The following is a 7,865-nucleotide window of genomic DNA, read 5'->3' on the forward strand; positions in this document are numbered from 1 at the left end:
CGTATTGCTAGGGCTAAGGCTCGCAGAGAGATTAGACAGAGTAAGAAAACATCTTGGAGAACTTTTGTCTCCAAGTTGAATTCACAAACATCAGTAAAATCTGTCTGGAATAGGATCCGTAAAATCAAAGGTAAAGAATCCAGTAATACAGTTCATCATTTGTCTGTCAATGATACGGATGTCACATCTCATCGTGACATTGCTAATGCATTGGCAGACAACTTTTCTCATAACTCATCTTCTGCTTTCAGTACAGATGCTTTTACATCTGTCAGAACTAAAGCTGAAAAGCAGTCCATTAATTTTTCATCTGAAAATGCAGGCGTTTCTCTATGGAGGAATTGCAGGATGCTCTTCGTAGAGCCCATGATACTTCAGTAGGTCCAGATGAAATTCATTATCAGTTATTAAAACATTTACCTGAATCATCTTTTATGGTTCTTTTGAATATTTTTAATAACATCTGGATTTCTGGTGACTTTCCTTCTGATTGGAGGAAAGCTATTATCATTCCTATTCCCAAGCCTGGTAAGGATCCAACCAATCCTACTAGTTATCGCCCTATCGCTTTGACAAGTTGCATTTGTAAAACCATGGAACGAATGATCAATCGTAGACTTGTCTGGTATCTTGAATCTCACAAATTGCTCACTAACGTGCAATGTGGGTTCAGATCTAGACGTAGCACGGTTGATCATCTTGTTAGATTTGAAACGTTTTGTAGGGAAGCTTTCATCCATAATCAGCACTTGGTTTCAGTGTTTTTTGATTTGGAGAAAGCTTACGATACCACGTGCAAGTATGGGATTTTAAACGACCTCCATGGCATGGGCCTAACAGGTCGACTTCCAGTTTTTATATCTCAGTTTTTAAGAGATAGATCTTTTAAAGTCCGGGTGGGGTCGACTTTGTCCGACATTCACCCACAGGAGATGGGTGTGCCTCAAGGTAGTATCCTGTCTGTAACTCTATTTTCTGTGAAAATTAACAGCATCACCAAGTGTTTAACACCTGGTGTCGATTGCTCGTTATATGTCGATGATTTTCAGATTTGCTATAGATCGTCCAATATGAGTATCATTGAACGTAAGTTGCAGCTTTGTTTGAATTAACTTCATCAATGGGCAACTGTCAATGGCTTTAGATTCTCAAAGGCCAAAACGGTTTGTATGCATATCTGCCAGAAAAGAGGTCTTCACTTAGATCCACAGTTGTTTTTGGACAAAAATCCAATTCCAGTTGTGGAGGAGACTAAATTTCTGGGGGTTATATTTGACAGGAAGCTATCTTTTGTGCCCCATCTTAAATATGTTAAAAAGAAGGGCTTAAAAGCTCTTAATATTTTAAAAGTTATTGGTAATACAGAATGGGGAGCAGACCGAAAGGTTATGCTCCGTCTGTATAGATCTTTAGTCAGATCAAAACTAGATTATGGATGCATTGTGTATGGGTCGGAACGCAAGTCTTATTTGCAGATGCTAGATCCTATACACAATCAGGGACTTAGGCTTTGTCTTGGTGCATTTAGAACATCTCCTGTAGAGAGCTTGTACGTTGATGCACACGAACCTTGTTTGGGTGCTAGACGTGTCAAGCTTTCTCTGCAGTATGCTGCCAAGATTAAATCGTTACCAACACATCCAACACATGATGCGGTGTTTGACAACAAATATATGAAGTTGTTTGATGCAAGGCTAAATGCTATTCGTACATTTGGTCTTCGCATTAAGCGTTTTTTGTTGCTTTCCAACATTGATTTAACTGACACTTTGGAAACTCCTTCATATTTTGTTTTACCACCTTGGTGTATTACACCACCTAAAATTGTGTTTCATCTTTCGCATCTAAAGAAAGATCGTACAGATGCTGTTGTGTACAAACAGTTTTTCATGGAAATTCAGGACAAGTACCGTGATTACATTCCTGTGTATACAGATGGATCACAGGATGGGAATTCTGTGGCTTGTTCATTCATTAGAGTTTTTAACATGCTCCTATATCACGAAGGTTTCAAGCATGACCTCCCCGGGCTCGAACACTGGAGGCCAGTAGCCCAGTCCGGGGAGATAAAAATTATTGGGATAATTTTGAAATTACTGCCAATCCAAGATGGGGCCTTAATATAATTAATTTTGATGCGTCTTTTCCAATATAAATTTTACCTATACAATTATATACTAAACTTTTAGACGCCATTTTAGAGCGGGTTTTCTGAAATATAAAAGTAAATAATAGAGCAGTCATTTAACCCTTAGTCTGTGTTGGTTTCTAGGAGGTTAGGCCTAGGCCACAGGAAAGTTATCCATTAAGGGGAGTTTGTTAGAAACACCGATCCTATCGGGAACTTCAGCGTGGCCAAAGCCGGGGGAGGGCCGCCCGGGGGCCGCGGATAGGCCCCCAGACATACCTAACTCCCCCTACGGCCAAAACCGCCTACGCCTACCGCCTAACCTATTTCTGGTGGCATGTCCCCCACCCCCCAGCACCCCGCCCCCCGACGGCCCAGCCGTCGTGCCCTCCATTTTTAGTATCCATTGGTTGCGAGAGAAGGGTCACTAGGAGAGTGACCCCCTGTGGTTAGGGTAGAAGTTGCGTCTGGTCAGCCTGGCAGAGCAAAACGTACTTGGGTGATCTCGGAGTCCAGAGGCGCCTCTCTGTAATCAGGAGAAACAAAACGGTATGTCATTCAACAGACGCTGTGACCCTTTGCTTTAGAACACTGGCTGGAGGAATGTTGGTATAGTACCAGGTTCCGACCATCAGCATAGGAGCAGTCTCCCGCCCTATTTGGTTCCTAGAATTTAAAAACAGTATAAAATAAATTAAAACATATTAAAATGAGCACGCCAGTAACCTAACAAAATTTCTAAAAAAGAGCCAAATTAAGAATTAAAAAAGATATATACAATATATTTGGTCGGCGCGAAGGGAGGGGCGTTACTGCCAGATAACATACCCCCCATCATCAGCCGGGAGTAAACATACATTTACACACCATTCATACCACAAAATACAGTTAAAAATATATTTAATACATATAACATATCATACATATATATAAAATTCTTTACAAAAATATAAAAAATCCGGTACAATTTTAAAATTTGCCAAATAACACCGAAGCACGCCAGGCGCGACTAGACCACGGCAAGTATTAAGAGAGGTGGAGAATGGGGCGGGCAATGTCCTTAAAACTCCCTAAAGAGAAGAGGAATTACATATAGTAATATTGCCGCACCCAGAGAAAATTGAATAGGTCCCGAGAAAAAGACCATGGGGGGGGGGGGGAAGGCCCACACCAGGGACCAGTGGTCTCCCAGCCAAGGTCGGCACCCCCCACCCCACCCCCCCAAGACCTCCCGGAACTGATAAACAGAGACCTCTCGGGCGTTCACCCTCGCACCTATCTAACAATGCCTAATGGTGTTCGCCCCGGAGGTCCATTAATTAATTTATTTAAATATTGATACCTGATTGATATACAAAGGCGACCACCAGCCTGTCCACCACCGCCTTATGTTTTTTTTCCGGATTTAATAAATTATAAGCAGTAAACTGTAATTTATGTTTATTTAAATAGTTAATTAATTTTAGTCTGATTTTGACATGTTTGGTACACTCAATCAAAAAGTGATTTACATTATCTATAGTATGGCATACCAAACAATTAGGAGATTTCTTTGCTTTAATTTTAAATTTAATATCATTTAGTGCGGATGAGACACCCATCCGCAATCTTGCTAAAATTTTTGTGGCTTTAACATTGAACGATACCGGACCGGGGATGGCCGCCCTTGGTTTAATAAACGAATGCCACACTCTGGTTCTGTGGTCCCACTCCGTCTGCCACAGTTTACCAAAGTGTGGCTCGGCTATGGAGTTAATTTCATTATAATTATGTGCCACCGGTACGCCGACCACGGGGTCCAGCAAACTCCTTTTAGCGCACACATCGGCCAGTTCATTGCCGGCTATCCCGATATGTGCCGGGACCCACTCCATGACGAGCTCAACTCCTTCACCCACAATTTTACTATAAATTTTAGTAATTTTGGAAACTATCTCTGGTCTGACACTGTGGGCGCCTCCGATAGCTTGCAAAGCACTAAGACTATCAGAGAGAAGGACATATCTGGTAGGGCTATTAACTTTATAATAACGTTCGACCCACTTCAGAGAATACAGTATGGCCATCAGTTCGGATGTATAAACTGATATATTGTCCGACAGCCTAGCCCTAATGGCAGTCGGTTTTTTAGAATTATTATTTTTGATTATAAAGGCCATTCCTGTTTTTCCAGTGTCAGGGTCCTTCGACCCATCTGTGTAAATCTGTATTGCACCCGGGTAGAATTCCCCCAACACTATTTGGAAAACAATTTTCTTAAAGTTATTGTTATTTGTTTTAATAATTTCTTCTCTGATGTGGTATTGGACAAGTGGGGTTGCGGTCAGCCATGGTGGGGTAGGATCCATATCCATCCCCACCAACGGCAGACCCACAGTCCCACAGTCATTCGCGAATTTATTTAAGTAGGAAACCACAGAGATGTCCCTGTCTCTGTTTACATTTACAGCTATGGGTTTTAACTGGTTGACTGGAGAATCAGGCACCAGACTACGAATCTTATTAATATATTTTAACCCCTGCCTGATTCTCCTCAGGGCCAATGGCATAACCCCCAACTCAACCAAGACACTATCATATGGCGTACAGATAGTGCCCCCCACAATAATTTTGAGGGCCCTACCATATATGCCATCAAGTTTTCCAAGTTGAGTCTGACTAGCACAGCCAAAGGCCTGAGCACCATATTGCAATCTGGACACAATGAATGCCTCAAAGATCATGAGCAGAGTCTTACGATCTGCACCCCATGGAGTTCCTCATAAAACCCTCAATAAATTGAGATATATCGTGCAATTACCAGCAACCTCAGTAATGTGCTCCCCAAAACTAAGATTGTGGTCAAAGATTACTCCCAGGAATTTGACAGAATGCACTTGATTAATAATTAATTCATTAAATTTTAAATTTAATTCACTAATTGATTTAAACTGTCTTTTTTTATGAAAAATTATACTTTTAGTTTTTGCCTTTGAAATGGTAACACCCCAAGCTCTGGACCAAAGGGATAAATTATTTACATCCACCTGGAGATCTTTTTGAAGGTCCTCATAATTATTAGCGATTCTCCAGAATGCTGTGTCGTCTGCAAAGAGACCGACACTTATTTTAGATTTAATACTTTTGTTTTGTGTAATTAACACCTCTGCCAAATCATTAATAAAAATTGCAAAAAGGGTAGGTGCTATTACTGAGCCTTGTGGGATACCATTTTCAAGTGATAAGATGGGGGAAAACGAACCATTAACGTTAACTGCAAATGTTCTCTGCATTAAGAATTTCGATATAAAAGTGAACATTGCACCTTTAACCCCCATCTTATATACTTTCATTAACAATCCACGTCGCCAGACCATGTCATAAGCCTTTTCAATATCTACAAAAACTCCACCAGCTTTGAGCCCATTCCGCATGGCATCCTTAACCTCGGTTTGAAGGCGAACAATATGGTCGGTGGTGGAGTGATGTTTTCTAAAACCACTCTGGAAGGTAGACAACAACCTATTTACCTCCAGATAGTGGATAAGGCGAGTGTTAACCATACATTCCATGATCTTGCAAACACTGGATGTCAATGAAATTGGTCGATAATTAGTAGGGAGGGAAAGGTCTTTTCCCATTTTAGGGAGCGCAAACACCTCTGCGTGCTTCCACTCCAATGGGAGGTACCCCTCCCTCCATATCCTATTAAATAATTCCAGGAAGAGTTCTAGCGTCTTGGTGGGCATATTTTAAAAAAACATATAACTAAAATTATCAGGGCCAGGGGCCGTGGCCTTTCGGCCACCAAAGGCGCTACACAGTTCCTGCAATTTGAAGGGTGCATTATAAAGAAGGTCATCTTTCGGAGAGCAGGGTTCATCGGGGATAGGACTAGAAATTTCAATTTTAATTTTCCTAGTTTGGAACTCTTTACTATAGTTATTAGTAGAAGAATTATTTTTAAAAGTGGCTCCCAGCATATCTGCTTTATCTTGATTAGTTTTACAATTAGTATTATTTTTAAAAGTGGCTCCCAGCATATCTGCTTTATCTTGATTAGTTTTACAATTAGTATTATTTTTAAAAGTGGCTCCCAGCATATCTGCTTTATCTTGATTAGTTTTACAATTAGTATTATTTTTAAAAGTGGCTCCCAGCATATCTGCTTTATCTTGATTAGTTTTACAATTAGTATTATTTTTAAAAGTGGCTCCCAGCATATCTGCTTTATCTTGATTAGTTTTTTACAATTAGTATTATTTTAAAAGTGGCTCCCAGCATATCTGCTTTATCTTGATTAGTTTTACAATTAGTATTATTTTTAAAAGTGGCTCCCAGCATATCTGCTTTATCTTGATTAGTTTTACAATTAGTATTATTTTTAAAAGTGGCTCCCAGCATATCTGCTTTATCTTGATTAGTTTTACAATTAGTATTATTTTTAAAAGTGGCTCCCAGCATATCTGCTTTATCTTGATTAGTTTTACAATTAGTATTATTTTTAAAAGTTCCCAGCATATCTGCTTTAATTAGTTTTACAATTAGTATTATTTTTAAAAGTGGCTCCCAGCATATCTGCTTTATCTTGATTAGTTTTACAATTAGTATTATTTTTAAAAGTGGCTCCCAGCATATCTGCTTTATCTTGATTAGTTTTTTTACAATTAGTATTATTTTTAAAAGTGGCTCCCAGCATATCTGCTTTATCTTGATTAGTTTTACAATTAGTATTATTTTTAAAAGTGGCTCCCAGCATATCTGCTTTATCTTGATTAGTTTTACAATTAGTATTATTTTTAAAAGTGGCTCCCAGCATATCTGCTTTATCTTGATTAGTTTTACAATTAGTATTATTTTTAAAAGTGGCTCCCAGCATATCTGCTTTATCTTGATTAGTTTTACAATTAGTATTATTTTTAAAAGTGGCTCCCAGCATATCTGCTTTATCTTGATTAGTTTTACAATTAGTATTATTTTTAAAAGTGGCTCCCAGCATATCTGCTTTATCTTGATTAGTTTTACAATTAGTATTATTTTTAAAAGTGGCTCCCAGCATATCTGCTTTATCTTGATTAGTTTTACAATTAGTATTATTTTTAAAAGTGGCTCCCAGCATATCTGCTTTATCTTGATTAGTTTTACAATTAGTATTATTTTTAAAAGTGGCTCCCAGCATATCTGCTTTATCTTGATTAGTTTTACAATTAGTATTATTTTTAAAAGTGGCTCCCAGCATATCTGCTTTATCTTGATTAGTTTTACAATTAGTATTATTTTTAAAAATGGCTCCCAGCATATCTGCTTTATCTTGATTAGTTTTACAATTAGTATTATTTTTAAAAGTGGCTCCCAGCATATCTGCTTTATCTTGATTAGTTTTACAATTAGTATTATTTTTAAAAGTGGCTCCCAGCATATCTGCTTTATCTTGATTAGTTTTACAATTAGTATTATTTTTAAAAGTGGCTCCCAGCATATCTGCTTTATCTTGATTAGTTTTACAATTAGTATTATTTTTAAAAGTGGCTCCCAGCATATCTGCTTTATCTTGATTAGTTTTACAATTAGTATTATTTTTAAAAGTGGCTCCCAGCATATCTGCTTTATCTTGATTAGTTTTACAATTAGTATTATTTTTAAAAGTGGCTCCCAGCATATCTGCTTTATCTTGATTAGTTTTACAATTAGTATTATTTTTAATTAACACTTTAATGTTAGAAGCTTTCCCTTTCATCCTTTTGATCTTTGACCTCTC

The sequence above is a fragment of the Gigantopelta aegis genome, chromosome 6 (assembly GCF_016097555.1).
Source record: "Gigantopelta aegis isolate Gae_Host chromosome 6, Gae_host_genome, whole genome shotgun sequence".
Taxonomy (NCBI): Eukaryota; Metazoa; Mollusca; class Gastropoda; order Neomphalida; family Peltospiridae; genus Gigantopelta; species Gigantopelta aegis.